This window comes from Calonectris borealis, unplaced genomic scaffold (assembly GCF_964195595.1).
Source record: "Calonectris borealis unplaced genomic scaffold, bCalBor7.hap1.2 HAP1_SCAFFOLD_131, whole genome shotgun sequence".
Classification (NCBI taxonomy): domain Eukaryota; kingdom Metazoa; phylum Chordata; class Aves; order Procellariiformes; family Procellariidae; genus Calonectris; species Calonectris borealis.
In genome coordinates, this window is record NW_027441519.1 from 181,997 (window position 1) to 204,993 (window position 22,997).

Here is a 22,997-nt window from a genome sequence, read left to right on the forward strand (position 1 = left end):
CCCGAGGAAGAAAACCAGAGTCCGAGGAAGAAAACCAGAGCCCGAGGAAGAAAACCAGGGACCGAGGAACAAAAGGAGGACCCGAGGAATAAAACCAGAGCCTGTGGAACTAAACTAGAGCTCGAGGAACAAAACCAGAGCCCGAGGAACAAAACCAGAGCCCGAGGAAGAAAAGCAGGGCCCGAGGAAGAAAAGCACGGCCTGAGGAACAAAACGAGAGCCCGAGGGAAAAAACCAGAGCCCGAGGAACAAAACCAGAGCCCGAGTAGAAAAACCAGAGCTGGAGGAACAGAACCAGAGCCCGAGGAACAGAACCAGAGCCCGAGGAACAAAACCAGAGCTCGAGGAAGAAAACTAGAGCCCGAGGAACAAAACCAGAGACTGAGGAATAAATGGAGGGTCCGAGGAACAAAACTAGACCCTTGGAACCAAACCAGTGCCCGAGGAGCTAAAGCAGAGCTGGAAGAACAAAACCAGAGCCCGAGGAACAAAACTAGCCCTCGAGGAAGAAAACCAGAGCTCGAGGAAGACAACGAGAGCTAGAGGAGCAAAATCACAGCTTTCTGCCGCGCTCCTTGCTGCCACCGTGCGACCAAAATTCGGTACTGCAGCTCGGGCGCCGCGGATGCGCGGTGGCGCTCTCTGCCGCGCTCCTTGCTGCCACTGTGCGACCAAAGTTCGGTACTGCAGCTCGGGATTCGGGCATGCGCGGTGGCGCGCTTTGCCGTACTCGCTGCTGCCACCATGCGACCAAAATTCGGTAGTGAAGCTCTGGAGCCGCGCATGCGCGGTGGCGCGCTTTGCCGCTCTCCTTGCTGCCACCGTGCGACCGAAATTCGGTACTGCAGCTCGGGATTTGCGCGTGCGCGGTGGCGCGCTTTGCCGTGCTCCCTGCTGCCACCGTGCGACCAAAATTCGGTACTGCGGCGCGAATGCCGCGCATGCGCAGTGGCGCGCTTTGCTGCGCTCCCTGCTGCCACCGAGCGAACAAAATTCGGTACTGCAGTTCGGGAGCCGCGCATGCGCGGTAGCGTCCCTGTGATGCACGCTAGCCTCTACCCGTAACAGCAATGCCCTGCTGCGGTGTCTGCGGGGTGTTTCCCCACGCGCTCGTTGCTGCTCCTCGGTAAGGAAATACCGCTGTCGCCAGACGTATGCAAAGTGCAGCACTGCAGCGCCACTGCCGCCCCTGGGCAAGCGCTGTCCGGCGGGTGCTCGCTGCTGCTGTCGTCTCGTAGCCGAAGCCAGATACTGCAGCGTCGGCACCGCACAGGTGAGCGGCGGGCTGCCGGGAGCCGGGCGGAGGGGCCGCGCCGGGTCGGAGCCGGCGCCGCCGGGAGCCGCGCGGAGGGGCCGCGCCGGGTCGGAGCCGGCGCCGCGGGGAGCCGCGCGGAGGGGGCCGCGCCGTGTCGGAGCCGGCGCCGCGGGGAGCCGCGCGGAGGGGGCCGCGCCGTGTCGGAGCCGGCGCCGCGGGGAGCCGCGCGGAGGGGGCCGCGCCGGGTCGGAGCCGGCGCCGCGGGGAGCCGCGCGGAGGGGGCCGCGCCGGGTCGGAGCCGGCGCCGCGGGGAGCCGCGCGGAGGGGGCCGCTCCGGGTCGGAGCCGGCGCCGCGGGGAGCCGCGCGGAGGGGGCCGCGGCGGGTCGGAGCCGGCGCCGCGGGGAGCCGCGCGGAGGGGGCCGCTCCGGGTCGCAGCGGGCGCCGCCGGGAGCCGCGCGGAGGGGGCCGCTCCGGGTCGGAGCCGGCGCCGCCGGGAGCCGCGCGGACGGGGCCGCGCCGGGTCGCAGCGGGCGCCGCCGGGAGCCGCGCGGACGGGCCGCGCCGGGTCGGAGCCGGCGCCGCCGGGAGCCGCGCGGACGGGCCGCGCCGGGTCGGAGCCGGCGCCGCGGGGAGCCGCGCGGAGGGGGCCGCGGCGGGTCGGAGCCGGCGCCGCGGGGAGCCGCGCGGAGGGGGCCGCGGCGGGTCGGAGCCGGCGCCGCGGGGAGCCGCGCGGAGGGGGCCGCGGCGGGTCGGAGCCGGCGCCGCCGGGAGCCGCGCGGAGGGGGCCGCGGCGGGTCGGAGCCGGCGCCGCCGGGAGCCGCGCGGACGGGCCGCGCCGGGTCGGAGCCGGCGCCGCCGGGAGCCGCGCGGAGGGGGCCGCGGCGGGTCGGAGCCGGCGCCGCCGGGAGCCGCGCGGAGGGGGCCGCGCCGGGTCGGAGCCGGCGCCGCGGGGAACCGCGGGGAGCCGCGCGGAGGGGGCCGCGCCGGGTCGCAGCGGGCTCCGCCGGGAGCCGCGCGGAGGGGGCCGCTCCGGGTCGCAGCGGGCGCCGCGGGGAGCCGCGCGGAGGGGGCCGCGCCGGGTCGGAGCCGGCGCCGCGGGGAGCCGCGCGGAGGGGGCCGCGGCGGGTCGGAGCCGGCGCCGCGGGGAGCCGCGCGGAGGGGGCCGCTCCGGGTCGCAGCGGGCGCCGCCGGGAGCCGCGCGGAGGGGGCCGCTCCGGGTCGCAGCGGGCGCCGCCGGGAGCCGCGCGGACGGGCCGCGCCGGGTCGGAGCCGGCGCCGCCGGGAGCCGCGCGGACGGGCCGCGCCGGGTCGGAGCCGGCGCCGCCGGGAGCCGCGCGGACGGGCCGCGCCGGGTCGGAGCCGGCGCCGCGGGGAGCCGCGCGGAGGGGGCCGCGGCGGGTCGGAGCCGGCGCCGCCGGGAGCCGCGCGGAGGGGGCCGCGCCGGGTCGGAGCCGGCGCCGCCGGGAGCCGCGCGGAGGGGGCCGCGGCGGGTCGGAGCCGGCGCCGCCGGGAGCCGCGCGGACGGGCCGCGCCGGGTCGGAGCCGGCGCCGCCGGGAGCCGCGCGGAGGGGGCCGCGGCGGGTCGGAGCCGGCGCCGCCGGGAGCCGCGCGGAGGGGGCCGCGCCGGGTCGGAGCCGGCGCCGCCGGGAGCCGCGGGGAGCCGCGCGGAGGGGGCCGCTCCGGGTCGCAGCGGGCTCCGCCGGGAGCCGCGCGGAGGGGGCCGCGCCGGGTCGCAGCGGGCTCCGCCGGGAGCCGCGCGGAGGGGGCCGAGCCGGGTCGCAGCGGGCGCCGCGGGGAGCCGCGCGGAGGGGGCCGCGGCGGGTCGGAGCCGGCGCCGCCGGGAGCCGCGCGGAGGGGGCCGCGCCGGGTCGGAGCCGGCGCCGCGGGGGGCCGCGCCGGGTCGGAGCCGGCGCCGCGGGGAGCCGCGCGGAGGGGGCCGCGCCGTGTCGGAGCCGACGCCGCGGGGAGCCGCGCGGAGGGGGCCGCGCCGGGTCGGAGCCGGCGCCGCGGGGAGCCGCGCGGAGGGGGCTGCGCCGTGTTTGCCAGTGCGTGCCGGCAGGTGCAGTTCTTGCGGACTCGGCTGCCGGGCTGCTCTTAGGCGTGTGCGACGAGGTGTAGTCCTTCCTACCGCCGCGGCCCCCGCGGCACGGCACGTGGTCTAGTTTTGTTGCCGGTTTCGTGTGTTTTCCTGCGGGCTTCCAGCTGCTCCTTGAAAAGCGGTGTTACCGGCTGTGGACAGGAGCTGCCGCGGCTGAAGCTGGAGATGCCATAGAAACGTAAAGAAGAAGAAATCGAAGGCCATCTGGCTGGCAGCTGTCTCCTGCTGCAGGCAAGAAAGAGCCTGCCTCTCCGGCTGAGGAAGGATCCTTCTTTGTAGTGCACAGCAGGCCAGGCTGCCAACACGGACCGCAGGGTTTGTATGCATCACCAACAGCGCGGTACGGCCACGAGCCATTGCATGAGTGAGCAAGGATACTTGTCTAGGAAGCCTTATCTCGTAAGAGCTGTGAGACACCCATATATTCTCTTAGGTGGAGGACAGCCAAGCGACCAGAGTTGCAGAAGAGGAAGGGAGGAGAGAAGGAGAAAGAAGCGTCTGAACTGTCAAAGTCTCCTGGCAGCACCAAGAGCGAGAGCTGCGGTGGGGGTGAGTCCCGGGCCCTCGAGGCCCTGTCTCCCCTCTTGTGCATCCTGGGCCCTCCCTGCCTCTCTCCTGGCCCCCTCTCTTTCACATGCTCTTGTGAGGTTTTTTTTCTTTTTTGTCTCTTCCCCTGTACCTCTCCTCTTCTCTCTATTTTTGTGTCCTGCTCCCTCTCCCTTTTTTTTTTTTCATTCTCTGTCTCTGTCCTGTAGGCATCACTGCGTTGCTTTTCCATCTCTTTGTCCTGATCTGCATCCGTCTTGTTTTCCCCAACAATTTCTTTGGCCTGTTCCCTTGCATTCTTTTCCTCTCCGCGCCTGTACATGCCGCGCCGTGTCCCTGCCTTCCTCTCTCTCTTTCTCTTTCCATCTCTTTCTCTATCCCTTTGTCTTGCTTACTATCACTGTTTTTTTTCATTGTGTATCTCACTGTCCCAGTCCTTCTTCCTGTTTGTCTCTTACTCTCTCTGACCCTTTGTGCTGCTCCCTGCCTCTTTTTTTTTTTTTTGTTCTCCATCTCTCTGCAGGGCTCCTAATACCTCTTTTTCTTTCTCTAACCCCCTGTGCTTCTCATGGTCTCTGTCTTTCTCTCTCTTGTTATTATTCTTGTCTGTTGCTCTGTCTTGCTTTCTGTCCTGTTGTTTCTTGCTATATCCCTTTGTCCCACTCCCTACCCATATTCATATTCCTCTCTGTCCTGTTGACCATCCCAGATTTTTTCCTCCATCCTCATCACGCTGCTGCCCTGACTTTTCTTTTTCTGCCCTGCTCCCCGTTGCTCTTTCTGTCTCTTCTCGTCTGTCTTTGCTGCTTTTTTCTCCATCTCTGTGCAGATCCCTGTCCCTTTTGTTTCTTGCTGTCCCTCTGCCCTGCTTCCTCTCACTATCTTTTCTGTCTTTCTCTCTCTGTCCCATGCCCTCTCCCATCCTTTCTTACTGTATCCTCCTGTCCAGCTAGCTCTCCATTCTTTCCTTGCTCTCTTCCTCAGTATTTTTTCTTTCTCTGTAGCTCTCTCCCACTGCCCATCATAGTTGGTTTTTTCCTCCAATGCTGTTCTACTCTCTGTCCCTTTTTTCTCTCTCTGTCATTCTGTCATGCCCCGTGTGTATTTTTTAATTCCTCCGTCTCTATCCTGCAGCCCATCACTATTTTTTCATCTTCCATCTCTTTGCCCTGCTCCCTGTCCTTGTTTCTCTTTCCCTTTGTTCTGCCTCCCCATCCTTTTTTCCTTTCTTGTTCCATCTCCCTGTCCTGCTTCCTGTCCCCCCCCCGTTTCTTTGTCCTTCTCCTTGCCTTTCCCCCCGTTTCTCTGCCCTGTTCCCTCTTTGTTTTTTTTGTTCTCTGTCACTCTATCCTGCTCCCTGTCACTGTTTTTTCTCACTCCATTTCTGTCCTGCAGCCCAGTGCAGTTTTTTTCTTCTCCTTTCCTGTCTCCTGCTGCCCATTGTAGGCTTTTTCCCCTCCATCTCTGTCCTGCTCCCTGTCTCTTATTTTTGGCTGCCTTTCACTTTGTCCTGCCTCCCTGTCCCTTTTTTCTCTCTCTGTATCACCTTGTCTTGCTCCCTGTCCCTGTCTTTCTCTGACAATCAGTGTCCTGCTCCTTGTCCTTCTTTCTCCCCTCTATCCCCCATCCTTCTTGCTGTCTTTCTTTTTTCTCTTTCTATCCTTCTGCTCCAATGCTTCTTTCTCCACCTCTGTCCTGCTCCCTGCCCCTTGTTTCCTCTCACTCTTCCTCTGTCCTGCTTCGTGTCCCCGTTTTTTCTGCCTTTATTTCTCTGTCCTGCTGCCTGTCCAGTTGCTTCTTGCTATACCTCCCCGTTCAGCCAGCTCTCCCTTTTTCCTTTCTCTCCTGCTCTGTCCTGCTCCCTGGCCCTTTTTTCTCTTCCTCTGTCTCTGTCCTCTAGCCCATTGCTGTTTTTTTTCCCCCTTCTTGCTCTCTTTGTACAGATCTGACCCTCTCTTTATTTCTCAATCCCTTTGTCCTGTTCCCTGTCCTTTTTCTCTCTTTGTTTGTATGTCCTGTGCCCTGTCACCATCTGTGTCGCTCCTTTGTTCTTCCTCTCCTCCCCCCGCCCCGTCTCTCTATCCCTCTGTCCTGCTCACCGACCCTACATTTTCTTGCTTCATCTCTCGGCAGGGCTCCTTGTCCCTGTTTTTCTTGATTTCGCTGCCTCTCTGACCTTTTCTTTCGACCTTTCTTTCTCTCTCTGCTCCTCGGTCTTCTCTCTTGTCTTATTTTTCTCTTTCTAGCCCCCTGTCCTGCTCCCCATCACTGTATTTTCTTTCTCCATTTCTCTGCCCTGCTCCCCATCCCTCTCTTTCTTTCTCCATCCTGCTGTGCTGCTCCTCATCCTTCCTTCCCTCTCTCCCTCCCTCTTTCTCTGTTGTTATCCTTGCGTCCCTCGTTGTCTCTCCACCCCTCTGTCCTGCTCCCCATCCCTAATTTTCCTTTGCCATTTCTCTGTCCTCCTTTTGGTCCCTGTTTTTCCTCTGGCTCCATCTCCCTGTCATTCTCCCTGTTGCTCTTGCTTCCTCTCTATTCCAGTGTCCTTCTCCCCATCCCTCTCTTTTTCTCTGTATCCCATTTTCTTGCTCCCTGTCCCTCGCTTGTTTCCTGTATCCCTCTCTCCTTCCTCCTGTACTCCTTTCCCCCTGCCCCCGCCTCTGGCCTGGTGCTTGTCACGGGTTTTTCTTTCTCCCACTCTCTGTCCGGGTTCTGTCACTCTCTCTCTGTCCCTCTGTCCTTCCTCCAGCCTGTATTTTCCTCTCTCTACCCCTGTGCCCCTAATGGTTCTTTCTCCATCTTTCAGTCCTGCTCCCTGCCCGTTTTTTTGGTCTCACTGTCCATCTGTCCTGCTTCCTCTCCCTGGTTATTCTGCCTTTATCCCTCTGTCCCGCTGCCTGTCTCCTTGTTTCTAGTTATATCCCCCTGTCCAGCTAGCTGTCCTTTTTTTCCTTTCTCTCTTCCCTCCTCTGGCCCTAGTTTTTCTTCCTCCATCTCTGTCCAGCAGCCCATCATTGTTTTCTTTCCTTTTCCATCTCTTTGTCTTTATCTGCATCTGGTTCCCCCCACCCTGCCCTGAGTCCCTCTGTGCTGTTCCTTGTCCTGCTTTTTGTCTCTCCATGTCCCATGCTCTATCCCCATCTTTCTCTCTCTCTCTCCCTCCTTCCTTTTCCCTCTTTCTTTTTCTCTGCATCCTTTTGTCCTGTTGCTCATCAATATTTTTTCCTTCCATTCCTCTGTCCTGCTCCCTGTCCCTTAGTTCTCTGTCAATCCCTCTGTCCTGTTGCCTACAATTATTTTTGCTGTCTGCATCCTGCTGCCCTGCTTCCTATTCATTTCTTTTGGCTCTGTCATCCTGTCCGGCTCCCCAGCAGCATCTTTTCTTCCTCCAGCTCTCTGATCTGCTCCCTGCCCCCTTCTTTTTCTCTCTGTCATTCCTTCCACTTCCCTGGACCTCTTTCTCTGCAATCTTGTGTTCTGCTCCCCGTCCCTCTCCATTTATATCCCACTGTCCTGGTCCCCGTCCCTCTCTTTGCCTCTCTATCCCTCTGTCCCTGTTCTCGTTCCTGTTTTTAGTTTCTCCATCTCTCTGTCCTGCTGCCCATCTCTGTGCAGTTCCCTTTCTGTTTTTTTTTCTTCTCTTGGTTATTCTGCTTTTCTTCCTGTCCCTATTTTTTTTTCTCTCTATCCCTTTGTCCTGCTTTTTAAATTTTCTATGTGTCACCCTATTCTTATTTTCTCATTTTTCTTCTCTTTCCTTTAATGATGCCAGTATTTCAGCTTTCTTTCTGTGTAAACTTTTACGCAGTTCACTGTCTTTATTTCTTCATTTTTTTCTTCTCTGTTCTGTACCCTGATTATTTTATTAAATTTCTTTCTATGTCTACTCTTATCAAACTCACTATCTCTATTTTTTATTTTTTTCCTCTATCATGTACTCTGCTGTTTTAGAAATTTACTTTCTATTTTTCTGTCTTTTTTACTCTATCCTTATTTTTTAATTTTTTCTTCTCTTTCCTTAGTGATGTCGATTTTTAAGCTTTCTTTCTATGTCTCCTTTTATGTGGTTCATTTTATTTTTTAATTCTTTCTTGTCTGTCCTGTATTGTATTGCTTTTTAATTTTTCTTGCTACGTTTCTCTTTATCTAGTCCTTGTTTGTACTTTTTCCTCTGTCCTGTTGTCGCTTTGTAAATATTCTTCCCATGTCTACTTTTATCAAGATGTCTATCCCTACTTTTTATTTATTGTTTGTTTGTTCTGTATCTTGTTGCTTTTACATTCTTTCTATTTTTACTTTTATCCAGTTCAGGTCACTGTCTATATTTTTAATTCATTTTGTCTGTCCTGTATATTGTCGCTTTTCAATTTTTTTTTCTTTTTAAAATTCTGCTTGCTTTTCCTATTTTTTAACTTCTTCCTTTAATTTCTTAATCCTGTTCCTTTTATGATACTATTTCTCTGTCTGCTTTTATCTGGTTCCTGTCCCTGTTTTTAGTTCTTCCTTGTCTGTTCTCACTGTCATGTTGCTTTTGAAATTTGCTTTCCATGTGTCCATTTATTTAGTTTGTTTTTCCTATCTTCTAATTTTTTCCTCTCTTAATGCCTTCAATTTTGAATTTTTGTTTCTATGTGTACTTTTATCTAGTTTTCTGTCCCTATTTTTAATTTTTTTCCTGTCTGTTCTGTACCCCATCGCTTTTGAAATTTTCTTTCTATGTCTACTTTTATCAAGTTGTCTATTGCTACTTTTTAATTCTTTCCTGTCTGTCGTATGCTCTGTTGTTTTTAAAATTTTTATTTAATGTCTACTTTTATCAAGTTAACTGTGTTAATTTTTTAATTTGTTCTTATCTGTCCTGTAGCCTGTCACTTTGTAAATTTTCTTTTTATGCCTTTTATTTTTTTCCTCTTCTCTCAGTTCATCCCAAGGCTTTAGAGGGTCTCCTCGGCACGCTTTTATCGCTGGAGCGTAATTTGTACCCCTCTCGGTTTGTCAGAACATCTCCTCGGGGCGTCCCTCTTCCTCAGAGCAGTCTTTTTGTCCTCTCCTCCATCTCGCTTGCCTCCAATGGGTCAGCGTCTCCCTCACGACATCTGTACTCTGTTCAGACCTTTGTGCCCTCGAGCCGCCTTCTGTCTCTCTGGCCACCTCAGCACCCCTCTATTGCTGTCACGATGCTTCCTGTGAGCGTCCTTGTGTTCCATGCACCAACCTTTAGTTCTGCAGCAGGCTTTGTATCTTTCTTATTCAGAGACAACTCTTCCTCAGGCTTTCATTTTGTCCCAGAGCACTCTTACCTTCCCTCCGCCATGTCGGATGCCTCCGTTTGGTCCCCAGTCCCCTGAGGACATCTGTACTCTGTTCAGATCCCCTCCCGACTACCTCACTGTGTCAGCAATCCTTTGTTTGTCTCTATGTCCATGTTCCCCTCGCCCCCCAGAGCCCTCTCGTTCCTGTCATGACACCTCCCAAGACCGTCCTCATGCCCCATGGCACCCTTTGAGCTGTGCAGCCCTCTTGGTGTCTCTCTTATTCAGACAAAACCCTTCCTCAGGCTTTCTCTGTTCCCCAGAGCGCTCTCACCTTATTCACTGCTATCTAGGATGTCTCCATTCAGTCGCTCATCCCCTGAGGACATCTGTACGTTGCTGGAACACCTTCTTGAGTTTTGCATTGTGTCCCAGAGCCACCTTCTGTCCCTCTTTCACTCTCAGCACCCTTTTCCCGTCATCATGCCTCCTGAGACTGTCCTTGTGCCCCACAGCTGTGTTTTGGCTCTGTAGCGCACTTTGCAACCTTCTTGCTCCCTGAGAACCTTTCCTGATGCCATCTGTCATCTCCAGAACACTCAGGTTGTCCTCTATGTTAGCTAGGATACCTCTGTTCAGTCCCTGATCCCTGAGGACAGCTGTAGTCTGTTCAGGTCCCCTCTGGACTTCTTCATCATGTCCTCGAGCTTTCTTTTGTCTGTCCCTCTCAGAACCCTCTGCTACCATCATGATGCCTGCCGAGGTCCAAGATGTTCCACTTTTAGCTCCGTAAGGCCCCTTTGGACTATTTTTGTCGCAATTACGCCCAAGATCTCTGTTCCCAAAAATGAGCATTCTCTTTCTTCTCTATGCCATCTAGGGTGCCTCTTGAGACCTTCCTTGCGCTTCACAGCATTTTGGTAGGGCTTTACCTCCCTTTCAATCTCTCTTATCCCTCCGAGCCTTTCATGACCCCTCCGCTCCCGGTCACTGTGGCTCCTGAAGCCTTCTTTGTGTCCCACAGCCCTGTTTTAGCTCTGTAGCCACCTTTGATCCCCTCTTATTACCTCCAAACCTTGTCCTCGAGTTTGTTTGTGCCTTGGAGCGTTCTTATCATCCTGTCTGCCATCCAGGGTGCCTCCATTTGGTCCCCGGCCTCCTGAGGACATCTGTACTCTGTTCAAATCCCCTCCAGACTTCCTCCTTGTGTTCCTGAGCCGCCTTTGGTCTCTCTGGCCCAATCAGGACCCTTCTAATGGTGTCATGATGCTTATTGATGCCTTTGAGGTTGCCCTTAGTATACTTTTAGCTTTGTAGTGGACCTTGCACCCCTCTTGTTCCCTCAGAAGACTTCTTGAGTCCATATCTGTGACCCAGCCCAGTCATTTGGTCCACTCTTCCCTCTAGCTGTGCCTCTTTTGTTCTCTGGCCCTCTGATGACGTTTACTTGGTTCAAATTCCCTCTGGATTTAATCAGCATGTCCCCAATCCTTTTTCTGTCTCTCTGGCTGCCTCGTGACATTTTTTCTCCTGGTTATGATGCCTCTTGAGACCTCCTTTGTGCTCCACATCCATCTTGTAGCACTTTGAGCCGTAGAGCACTCATTGGTTCCTCTACACTATCTAGGATTCCTGTGTTCAGTCCCCGGCCACCCTAGACCATCTGTATTCTGCTCAGATGATCACCCGAGTTCCTTCTTGTCATCCCCAAGCCTATCCGTCAGCCCCCCTCAACACCCCGCTTCTCACAGTCACGATGCCTCCTGAGACCTTGTTTTCCACAGCACCTTGTAGCACTTTATCTCCCTTTCCATCTTTCTTGTTCCGTCAGAGCCTCCCGTCTTTCTTTGCTACACAGTGCTCCTTTATCTTTCTCTCTGCCATCGAGGGTCAGCTTGTGCCTGCCTGCCAGCGTCATTCAGACTAGGTATTAGGAAGAAATGTTTTACGGTGAGGGCGGTGAGATACTGGCGCAGGTTGCCCAGAGAGGTGGTGGATGCCCCATCCCTGGACACGTTCAAGGTCAGGCTGGATGGGGCTCTGAGCAACCTGGTCCAGGTGAGTGTGTCCCTACCTACGGCTAGGGGTTGGACTAGATGAGCTTTAGAGGTCCCTTCCCACCCAAACCCTTCTGTGATTCCAGGAATTGTTTCCTTGGTCCTTCTCTTCTTTGTCCTGCTCCCATCTGCTGGATTCAGTGAGTTCTGTGTTTGCAGCGTTAGATTTATCAGAACGTTCAGGCTGGGTCAGCTCCTGCAGCCTGAGGCTCCAGCTCCTTCAGCTGCTGGCGCAGAGCTGCTCCTGCGGAACGAGGCTCTGCAGAGAGAAGAACACAGTGAATCAGACTTCTTTATAACAATCCCAGTCCCCATTGCACGGGGGTCCTTGCACATCTGCACCTGTTGCAGGGGGGGTCCACGCACATTGTGGGAGCCACGTAGGAACTGGAGGTGGCCTTGAGGCGGTACACTGTGGCGGTATCAGACACCAGCTGTTTTGCTCCTGAACCCAAGGCTACTGCTGAGAAAAATAACCACCGCCATTGCATGAGGGTCCTGCACAACCACCATCATTGCACGAGGGTCCTGCACAACCACCACTGTCGCACGAGGGTCCTGCACAATCACCACCATGGCACAGAGGTCCCTGCACAGCCACCCGCGCTGCATGAAACACCGTGCATGTGTGCTTCTGGGGCGGGGACTACAACTCCCCGTGTGCCCCGCGTGGGCAGCCTGGTGGAGCCGTGTGCTGATTGGCTGCGGAGGCTATTTCAACGGGGCTCGCGGCAGGGTCTGCAGCCAGGCAGCAGCAGCGGCATCGGCATCCTCATCCTCATCCTCATCATCAATCATCGTGGTGGTGGTGGTAGTGAGTCTGAGGGGCCATGGGCATGGGGGGCCGAGGAGTGGGGCAGGCGGGGGGGGATTTGCAGGCCCCAGGGAAGGGGACTGGGGGGGCTCCAGGCTGGGGAGGGGCTGTGAGCATCTGGGGAGTTTGGCCTGGGGGGGGGCTGCAGAGCCCCGGAGGGGCCGAGAGGTGGTACTGGGGGGGGGCTGTGCACGGGGGAAAAATCAGTGAAGTCTAAAGGAACACATCAAGTTGTCTTTGGAGTTTAATAAACTTGGCTGTGGTAGGATTCAGGCTGTCTGTGTCTGGTGATGCTGGCTGTCTAATCCAAAGCGGTCTAATTTCGCTTTATTTGCGAAATAAAAATGGTTCTAACCTTACGAATAGCTGGTAATTTTAACTCAACGTGAGGCATTAAGAACTTCCCTCCCTCTCTCTGTAAGGCCAGAAGGAAGGAAGCCTTTTTCTATTTTGTGTACCGCTACAGATGGAGGTTCATCAGAGCTCAGTAGGGAGATAGTATAGCTTAACTACACTATGTGTGTGCATGCAAAGATTGGAACAAATCTTTTATACTTCTGTTTTGTGTATTTCGGTACGCTTTTTCATTATCACTGATTTTCTTTGTTACACTATATAAAGCAACAGCTCAAAGAACTCATCTAAAACCTGAGCATTAAACATGAATTAAATAGGAAAAAAAAGACTTGAAATATATTTTGAGAAAATAAGATTAGAGGTAAACCAAGAAAAGAACAAGGTTTATTGGAGAGAAACGGAATTGGTAATCCTATGCACTAGGGAAGGAAGGTGAGAAGTACAAAGGAAGAGGTAATGAGAGTGTGGAAAATGGCTTGTTTAGGTAGGGAAAGATCCAGGTTGTGGGCAGAGGTGGCAAATGAGAGATTAGAGGGTAAAATAAGCCACTTACTGGATCAAATGTTGAGGAATCTGGTTCAGTACAAAGGGGTGAAAATCTAGGCTGCTTGGGAAAGTATTAGTATTGAAAAGTGATAATTGCAGTTGAAAAGGAAGACAGTGAGGCTTGCGCAAGAGCGGGGAAGAAGGATAAAAATGAATCTGAAAAAGCAAAGTAAACCCCAGGATTTAGTGAAGTGGAAATCTGCTATGCAATGGAAGCCTCTTATTTAATCCAGGAGGGGATGATTATAACACAAATGAATAATCAATTGGTTTCAACTTTCCTCACGTGGCATGTCTCAGACTCTTTCCTAGAGGACAGCGGCAGGGAGGTCACAGTTGCGATTACATGAAATGGATTTGGAGCACTTACCACTTTCACCTGCTGCCAGGTATGCTCCAAGGGGTAAACTTTCAAAACCACAGCCAGAAGATGTGCGTACAAAAGCTTGGGGTTTGTTTGGATGAGATTAGATTTGGGATGCTTCTTTCTCTCACTGAGTTTGCATCTCTAAGTGGGACAGACCTCCTATTCTTCCTCAGAGATAGGTATTTATTTATTTTTTTTTATATATATATGTGTGTGTGTATTTGGATAGCGGTAGGGAATTTTTATGCAGCCAGTCTGATTTTTTTTTCCTTGAGTAGGAAATTCTGGTGCAAGAATAATTTTAGTTGCTAGTAATAGAAGAGTTTGGAACAATTTTGACATTTTCTCACATGCAATTCAGTGAAGCAATAATGAACAGTTAGTCCAACACTAATAAAATGTATTTAAATCACTCTCTGATTGATTGGAGGAATTATCATTGAATGAGTTATTCATGAGCTATTTTTCAGGCATAGATTAATGTGAAATGTATTCACACTTTATTTGAAGCAATATAGGAAAATTCATCTATGATTGCAATTAATAATTTGAGTGTGGGTAGGCACTGTTCGTGATGATTATTGCTTCCTACAATGCCTAAGATATGAAGAAGAGTAAGTCAGATACAGTGACCTGAAATGAAAATGTTTGCTTATGCTGCAGGGCTGAGCTCTTCCAAGAGAGAAAAAACATTGAGTCCCTTTAGAAATGTTCTACAGCATTTTTATTCCAGTGCCCGAAATTGATGATGCTGTTGGGTGAATGCATCTGCTGCTTTGAATATTCTGAGGATAAGGGCAAAGACAGTTCAAAGTTCCCAACAGCAAATACTATTTTCTCATTTTGCTTCATGAAAAATGCATTTGTTTCAAGAGAATAGTTTCCTGAACAGTTTCTCAGATTTCTTTTCACTGCCTGAGGACTGAATTCTTGTGACTTCTGCATTTTATTTAAATTTGGCCCTTGTTGATAAAGTGAACCATGGAAGTGAAATGAAATCTGTGTATCCTGGCTGGATCAAGGTTAGATACATTTTTCAAAAGTCTGTGCTAGTCTGTCAGAAGTTCTTGGTTTCAGTCCCACGTTATACGGGCCATTACACAGTACACCAGACTAGAGGACCTGGTCTGGACATCACAGAAGAGTGCATACACCTGCGGGAAGCGCACGTGAGCCTCGGGTGCCTGGGTCCCCTCCCCAGATGCCTGGGTCCCCCTGATTCCTGGGTTCCTCCTTATGGGGCTTCCCCGGATGCCTGGGTCCCTTCCCCGGACTCCTGGGGCCTCTACTGGATGCCTGGGTCCCTTATGTGGGAGGGTGGGGGGGTCCCGGGCGTCTGGGTCCCTTGGCTGAGGTGCTCCCCTCCCCCGCAGCGGGTGCAACAACTGCAACGAGTGGTTCCAAGGCGACTGCGTCAACATCACTGAGAAGACGGCCAAGGCCATTCGGGAGTGGTACTGCCTGCGGGGCCGGGGTGAGCCTAGGTGCTGGGGTCCCTTTTTTGGGGGGGTCCCTGGACACCTGGGTCCCTTTTTGGGGGGTCCCAGATGCCTGGGTCCCTCTTGGGGAGGGGTTTTGAGGGGCCTGGGTTGATCTTGAGAAGGAGAAATAGGGGGTCTGGGATACCTGAGTGGCTTCTATGGGGATGCCTGGGTCCCCTTTTGGCGGGGAGGGGTGGGTGTTGGGATCCCTTCTTGGGGGACCGGGGGGCCTGGGAGCCTGGGTCCCCTTTCAGGGGGTTGGGGGGGCTCTGGTTGAGATTGAGGGGGGAGAAATAGGGGTCCCGGACGCCTGGGTCCCTTTCTGGGGGTGTGTGCCCGGATGCCCGGACTCCTTGGTGAGGGGGATCCCAGAACCAGAGGGGTGACAGGGTGGGGGCAGGGGTTTCTCCCAGATGCCTGGGTCTCCCTGTGACCCCCTTCTCCCCCAGAGAGGGGCCCCATGCTGGACATCTGTTACTGGCACAAGAAATGACAGGAGAAGGAGCAGGAACACAAGAACATCAAGACCCAGGAGCTGGTGCTGGAGCAAGGACGGGTGGCCAAGGTGGGACCCAGGCATCCAGGGAGGTGTTGGGTTGGTGTGAGTGGGGAGCTGGATGCTTGGGTCCCCTCCCAGGTCCTAAATCCCTTGGAATAGCCCCCAAATGCTCCAAATTCTGGGCTGGGGACTCCAAATCCATTCAGAATTACCACAAAATGGCCCTAGATCTGCTCTGCAGATCCCAAATCCCCCCAGAATTGCCCCAAAATGCCCCAAATTCTGTGCTGGGGTACCCAAATCCCCCCAGGATTGCCCACAAATGTCCCTAATTTGCTCTGGGAACACCAATTCCCCCCAGAATTGCCCCAAAATGCCCAAAATTCTGATGCATGGACCCCAAATCCTCCCAGGATTGCCCCAAAATGCCTCAAATCCCCCCAGAATTGCCCCATAAAGCCCAAAATTCTGGTCTGGGGACACCAAATCCCCTGAGAATGTCCCTAAAATGCTCCTAAATGCACCCCAGAAGCCACAAATCCCCTTGGAATTGCCCCAAATTCCCCCCAAATGGACCTCGGGGGCTCTAAATCCCCCCATAAATACCCCCAACATGCACTCCAGGGACCCCAAATCCACTCAGAATTGCCCCAAAATACCCCAAAATGGACTCCAGGGGCCCTAAATCCCCCAGAATTGCCAAAAAATGCCCCTAATTTGTGATGGGGACATAAAGTCCCCCTAGAATCGCTCCAAAATGCTCAAAATTCTGATCCAGGGACCCCAAATTCCGCCAGAATTGCCCCCAAATGCCTTAAATCCCCCCAGAATTGCTCCAAAATCCCCCCAAATGAACTTCAGGGACTCTAAATCCCCCTGGAATCACCCCAACGGGATCCCAGGACTCCAAATCCCCCCAGAATTGCCCCGAAATACTCCAAAATTGACTCCAGGTGCCCTAAATCCCCCCAGAATTGCCCCCAGATGCGCATAACTTGCCCTGGGGACCCCAAATTCCCTTGGAACGGCCCCACAATGCCCCAGATTCTCCAGAATCACCTCAAATTCCTCCAAAATGCCCCAGATTCTGTTCCAGGGGCCCTAAATCTCCCCAGAATTGCTCCTAATTGCAGCCCAGGGAAGCCAAATCCCACCAGAAGAACCCCAAAATGTGTCCTAGGGACTCCAAAGCCCCCCAGAATTGCCCCCAAATGCCCCTAATTTGCCCTGGGGATATCAATTCCCCCCAGAATTGCCCCCAAATACCTCAAATTCCTCCAAAATTGCCCCTCAAAAGCCCCAAATTCAAGTCTGGGGCCCCCAAATCCCCCCCGAATGGCCCTAAAATGCTCCTAAGTGCGTCCCCGAGGCCCTAAATGCCCCAATATCTGTTCCAGGGACCCCAAATCCTGCCAGAATTGCCCCAGAATGCCCCAAATTCTGTGCTAGGGTCCCCAAATCATCCCAGAATATTCCCAAAATGCCCCAAATACTGTGCTGGGGACCCCAAATCCCCCTAGAATTGCCCCTAAATGCCCCAAATTCTGCCTTGGGACCCCATATCCCTCCAGAATTGTCCCTAATTGCAGCCCAGGGACTCCAAATCCCACCAGATTTGCCCCACGTATCTCCAAATTCTGCTCTGGGGACCCCAAATCCCCTCCTGAATTGTCCCAAAATGGCTCTAATTTGCCTTGGGACCCCTAAGCCCCCCCCCGAATTACCCTAAAATGCCCCAAATCCTGGTCCAGGGCCCCCAGGTCACCCTGCAATATCCCCATGTCACAACATGGTGCCTACTGGTGTGTTATTAGTGTGTCAAGGTGTGATTATAGCATGTTGGGCTGTGATTTTGGTGTTGAGGCATGTTTTCTGGATGTTAGGGTGTTTTGAGGCTGGTTTTATCATGTTGGGGCATACGTTTACCATGTCAAGGCGTGTTTTTAGTGTGTCAGAGTCGTGTTTTAATTATGTCAAAGCACATTTTTGCATGTCAAGGCATGTTTTTGTGCAGAGGCATGTTTTTAGCTTGAAAAGGTGTGTTTTAAGCTCACTGAAGCATGTTTTAGCATGTAAAGATGTTTTAAACACATCAAAGCATGCTTTTAGCATGTAAATGCATGTTTTTAGCATGTGGAGGCATGCTTTAGCATGTAAAGGCATGTTTTAAGTGCATCAAGGCATGTATTTAACATGTAAAGGCCTATTTTAAGCATGTCAGGCTATGTTTTTAGTTTGGAAACGTGTTTTCGGCACATTGAGGCGTGTTTCAGCATGTAAAAGCATTTTTACAGTGCACCGAGGCATGTTTTAGCATGTAAACATGTCTTAAGTATGTACAGGCATGTTTTAAGTGCATTGATTCATGTTTTAACAAGTGAAGGCATGTTGTAAGTGTGTCAAGGCATGTTTTTAATGTGTAGACACATTTTAAGCATATCAAGGCATGTTTTGGCCTGTAAAGACATACTTCAAGTGCATTGAGATGCAGAAATGTGTGTTTTAAGCGCATTGAGGTATGTTTTTGTGTGTTGAAGTGTGTTTTTCTGGTGCTGAGGCATGTTTTTGGCGTGTCCCCAGCACAGCCATGGCTCAGCGACCCCGAGGATGCCCCATTCCTTGACCCTGTCTTGCACAAATGTGCCGTCAAGGTCAAGCACGTCAAATCTTTTTGTTCCCGCGGGCTCTGTTTTTTTCCTGCGGGCTCTGGTTTTTCTCCCGCGGGCCCTGTTTTTCTCCCGCGGGCCCTGGTTTTGTTCCTGGGGCCCTGGTTTTGTTCCTCGGGCTCTGTTTTTTCTCCCGCGGGCTCTGTTTTTTCTCCCGCGGGCTCTGGTTGTCTCCCGCGGAAACCTGGTTCTGTTCCACGGAAGCCTGGTTCTGTTCCACGGAAGCCTGGTTCTGTTCCTGGGGCCCTGCTTTTCTCCCACGGGCCCTGCTTTTCTTCCGTGGGCCCTGGTTCTGTTCCACGGAAGCCTGGTTCTGTTCTACGGAAGCCTGGTTTTGTTCCTGGGGCCCTGGTTTTGTTCCTGGGGCCCTGGTTTTCTCCTGCGGGCTCTGGTTTTCTCCTGCGGGCTCTGGTTTTCTCCCGCGGGCTCTGGTTTTGTCCCTGGGGTTCTGGTTTTCTTCCTCGGTCTTTGGTTTTGTTCCTCGGGCCCTGCTTTTCTCCCGCGGACTCTGCTTTTCTCCCGCGGACTCTGGTTTTGTTCTGCGGGCCCTGTTTTTTTTCCTGGGATCTGGTTTTCTTCCTCGGATCTGGTTTTCTCCCGCGGGCTCTGGTTTTCTCCCGCGGGCTCTGGTTTTCTCCCGCGGGCTCTGGTTTTCTCCCGCGGGCTCTGGTTTTCTCCCGCGGGCTCTGGTTTTGTTCCGCGGGCCCTGGTTTTGTTCCTCGGGCCCTGGTTTTGTTCCATGGGCTCTGGTTTTGTTGCTCAGGCCCTGTTTTTTTTCATCTGTCCCTGGTTTTGTTCCGCGTGCTCTGGATTTGTTCCTTGGACTGTGGTTCAACTGCTGGGCCTCTGTTGCACTTCTCGAGGTCTGGTTGCCCTGCTCGGGCTCTGGTTGCTCTGCTCGGGCTCTTGTTCTGCTCCTGGGTGTCTATTCCACTGCTGGGGCTTTGGCTCCGCTGCTGGGGCTCTGGCTCCGCATCTCGGGCTCTGGTTGCAGTGCTCGGGCTCTGATTCCGCTGCTTGGCCTCTGGTTGCGCTGGTCAGGCTCTGGTTGCGCTCCTGGGGCTCTATTTCCGCTGCTCGGGCTCTGGTTGCACTGCCTGGGCTCTGGTTGTGCTCTTCAGGCTATGGTTCTGCTCCTGAGGCTATGTTTCCGCTCTTAGGCCTCTGGTTCCACTTCTGGCGCTCTGGTTCCGCTGCTCGGGCTCTGGTTTTTTGCCTGGGTTCTAGTTCTACTCCTGGGGCTCTGGTTCCGCTCCTGGGGCTCTGGTTTTGATCCTCGGGTCCTGGTTCTGGTGCTTGGGCTCTGGTCCCGCTCCTGGGTCTCTGATTGCACTGCTCGGGCTCTGGTTCCATCCCTTGGGCTCGGGTTCTGCTTCTCGGGCTCTGGTTTTAATCCTCGAGCTCTGGTTCCACTCCTGGGACGCTAATTCCGCTCCTGGGGCTCTGGTTTTGCTTCTTGGGCTCTGGTTCCACTCCTCGGGCTCTGATTCTGCTCCTGTGGCACTCCTGGTGGTCTTGGTGTGCTTCTCGGTGTTCTTCTTGTACTCCTGGGGGTCTTTGGGTTCCCATTAGTTGTTTCTTGGGGTCTTCTAGGTGTCTCCGGCTACCCTTGGACTGCTCCTGGGGTGATCGTGGGGGTCTCTGGGTGCCCATAGGATGCTCTGTGGGTCTTGGTGTGGTCCTGGGAGTCTTTAGGCAACTATGGGGTGCTCCTGGGGCTCTTGGGATGCTCCTGGGGGTCTCTGGGTGCCCACAGGATGCTTCTGGGGGTCTTGGGATGCTGCTGGATGTTCTTGTTGTGCTCCTGGTGGTTTCTGGGTGCCCATGGGGTGTTCCTGGGGGTCTTTGGTTGTTCTAGGCATGTCTAGGTAGCCTTGGGGTGCCCCTGGGATGCTCCTGGGAGGTCTTGGGGTGCTGCTGGGGGATCTTTGGGGTGTCTTCGGGTCTCCTAAGGGGCTCCTGGCTGTCCTTGGGGTGCTCGTGGGGCGCTCTGGTTGCGCGCCGGGGGCACTCCTGGTGGTCTTGGTGTGCTTCTTGGGGTTCTTATTGTGCTTCTGGGGGTCTCTGGGTGCCCATGGGTTGTTCCTTGGGGTCTTGGGGCGTTCTAGGTGTTTCTGGGTACCCTTAGAATGCTCCTAAGGTGTTCCTGGAGGTCTCTGTGTGCCCATACGATTCTTTGGGAGACTTGGGGTGCTCCTGGGTGTCTCTGAGTGCCCACAAGATGTTCCTCGTGTTCTTGCGTTGCTCTTAGGGTGCTCTTGGGGGACTCCTGGGGGTTCTGGATGCCCACAGGATGCTCCTGAGGGTCTTGGGGTGCTTCTGGGAGTTCTTCGTGCTCCTGGGAGTGTCTAGGTGCTCCTGGGGTGTTCCGGGGGGCCTTGGGGTACTCCTGGGGTTCTCCAGGTGCCCATGGGGTGTTTCCGGGGGTCTTGGGGAGCTTCTGGGAGTTCTTCGTGCTCCTGGGAGTGTGTAGGTGCTCTTGGGGTGTTTCCGGGGGGTCTTGGGGTACTCCTGGGGTTCTCTAGGTGCCCAGGGGGTGTTTCCGGGGGTCTTGGGGTGCTTCTGGGCATTCCTGTTGTGCTCCTGGGGGTCTCTGGGTGCTCATGGGGTGTTCCTGGGGGTCTTGGGTTGTTCTACGTGGCTCTGGGTAGTCTTGGGTTGCCCCTGGGGTGCTCCTGCGTGCCATCTGGGTGTTTCTGGGGATTTCTGGGTGCCCCTGGCGTGCTCCTAGGCGGCTTGGGGTGCTCCTGGGCGTCTCTGGGTGCCCACAGGATGCTTCTAGGGTTCCTAGGGTGCTCCTGGAGGTCTCTGGGTGCCCACAGGATGCTCCAGGGGGTCTTGGGGTGCTCCTGGGCATTTTAGGGGTACCTGGGGTCTCTGAGTGCCCACAGGATGCTCCTGGAGATCTTGTGGTGCTCCTGGGGGTCTTGGGGTGTTCTAGGTGTCTCTGGGTATCCTTAGAGTTCCTCTGGGGTGTCTTTGGGGAGTCCTTGTGTCTCCTGAGTGCCCTTGGGCTGGCTCCTGGTGGTCTCTGAGTGCCTGTGGGATGCTTCTAGAGTCTTTGGTTGCTCCTGGGGGTCTCTGGATGCCCATGGGGTGCTCCTGGGGGGTCTTTGGGGAGTCCTTGTGTCTCTTGAGTGCCCTCGTGGATCCCCTGGGGATCTCTGGGTGCTCATGGGGTGCTTCTGGTGTTTTTGGGGTGCTCCTGGGTGTCCTGGGTGCCCACAGGATGCTCCTGAGGGTCTTGGGGTGCTTCTGGGGGTTCTTGGTTTGCTCCAGGGCGTCTCTAGGTGCCCCTGGGGGGTCTCTGAATTCTTGGTGATTTACATCAAATAATTTGCTTTGCATCTAGAGATATTTTTGAGAAGGGGTTCTTACAGGATCTAATTCTGCTTTGTCGTTCAGTCCTATCCAGAATACAGGTATGTTGAAAGTTAGGTAGCATGCATGGTGTTGCTAGAAATTAAGTCTAACCCCATAGCATTCTGGGTTTTTCAGAGGAAACCAAAGCACATAATTCTTAATAATGATATTTTTATTGCATTGAATGATCTACTTTCCTGCATAGCTTAGTATGACATCTATCTTTTTCTATCTGCGCCCCAGAAAAATTAAGTTTAAGTCCCTACCTGGTCACATTGCTGATGCAATAGATGCAGTTGTAGTAAAAGAGCAGGTATGGTCGTTTGCTGTAAGGGGGGCTTCCTCTGTTTGGTGCTTTGTATGCTGTAAACTTCAGGCAGGTGAGAAAACTCCCTGCTGCTCCTCTGGCTGCCTTTATCCCTTCTGGTGGTTCGCTCCTCCCCCTTGCCAGGTGATTGTGGGAAGGGTGGTGGGCGGGGCCTGGGGTATATGAGGTACAGCCTCTCCTCAGGCAGCTCATTCTGCTGCTGGGCTTCTCTGGAGGTGGTGGTCTGCTGTTCCTTCAGCTGATTGCCACTTTTGAGGTAGCTTTTGCGCTAAGCTATTTGGGTAGTCATCTTTTGATATTTAGAGAAGCAGAGGTGTCTGTTTAAGCTAAGGGCTTCAGGACAAGTCAAGGTTCAGCTACATGTGTAGAAGAAAGTACACTTGTATGTGTTGGGGTTTTTTTTCCAGGTCAGTAGGTTTGTATTTGGTGTTCAGAGGTGGAAAGATGGTTTAATAATATGGTTTTGGTTTTTATTTTATTCCAGGTGCATTGTATTGTTTTAGAATTCCTGACTTTATTGAAGATGGAACCTTGTTTTTCACCAGCTTTGCTGTATGTTGCAGAAGCTGTTGACATCGTCTCTGGATAGGAGCAATGGTGAGAGTATTTAGCAGGGGTTGAGGTGAGCATCTTGTATGCATCTGCATATGGAGTTCTAGCATTGTTCAAGAAAGTAGCAGGGACATAAGACATAGTGTCTTTCAGCGTATGGAACGGCTTATGGCCTTTCCCAATCGCCCACAGAGTATCATGTTGTCTCTAGAACCAATGCAGCTTGCGGCCAGCCCCTCGTAGATTATAAGCGTCAGGACTTCACTTATTTTGTGGGGCTGTAGCAGAGGTCAGAGTCTGTGGGAAGATGGAAGACAGGAGGTGCTTGCAGAAGACTGGGCATAGCTGGGAAGAGCAGCTCCCGAGGAGCGGCTGACACAGGGGGTTCAGGGGTGCAAATACAGAGCAGGAGCTGTCAGGAAGGAGTGGAGTTCCTTCCCTGACAGTTGAGGAGAAGAGAAGGGGTTTCTAAAATTCTGGGACCAGGGGATGGTTGGGAAAGGGAGGTGTGTTCACGAGCCTTACTGAGGTGGGTTTTGCAGTTGGATTTGGGTGTTGATGAGGTCTGTTCTGTTTTAGTCTGTCTGCAGCTGATGGGAGATACAACAAAGTCACGGGAGATGCAGAGTAAACCATCCGAGCCTCCGCATTACAACACAGAGGGCTGAACGTCAGAGAAGTCTCATCTCGGAAAGCATTAGGTATGTTAAGGTACATCAAAATATATCCTCCAGAACTCTGAGGTCTTTACTTCTGTACCTTTTACTTACTTATTTTTTGCATCCTTCTGGATGTCACAGTCATTGTTACTTTGT

At 53.9% G+C, this 22,997-nt stretch overlaps 1 long non-coding RNA gene across 1 annotated transcript; it reads left to right on the forward strand.

Moving 5' to 3' along the window:
- The first annotated feature begins 3,402 nt into the window (after window positions 1–3,402).
- LOC142077009 (uncharacterized) lies at window positions 3,403–12,039 on the forward strand. The gene is made up of 3 exons (XR_012671492.1): window positions 3,403–3,669; window positions 3,788–3,903; window positions 11,561–12,039. It is a non-coding gene; the product is annotated as an uncharacterized LOC142077009 (long non-coding RNA).
- The last annotated feature ends 10,958 nt before the right edge of the window (window positions 12,040–22,997 follow it).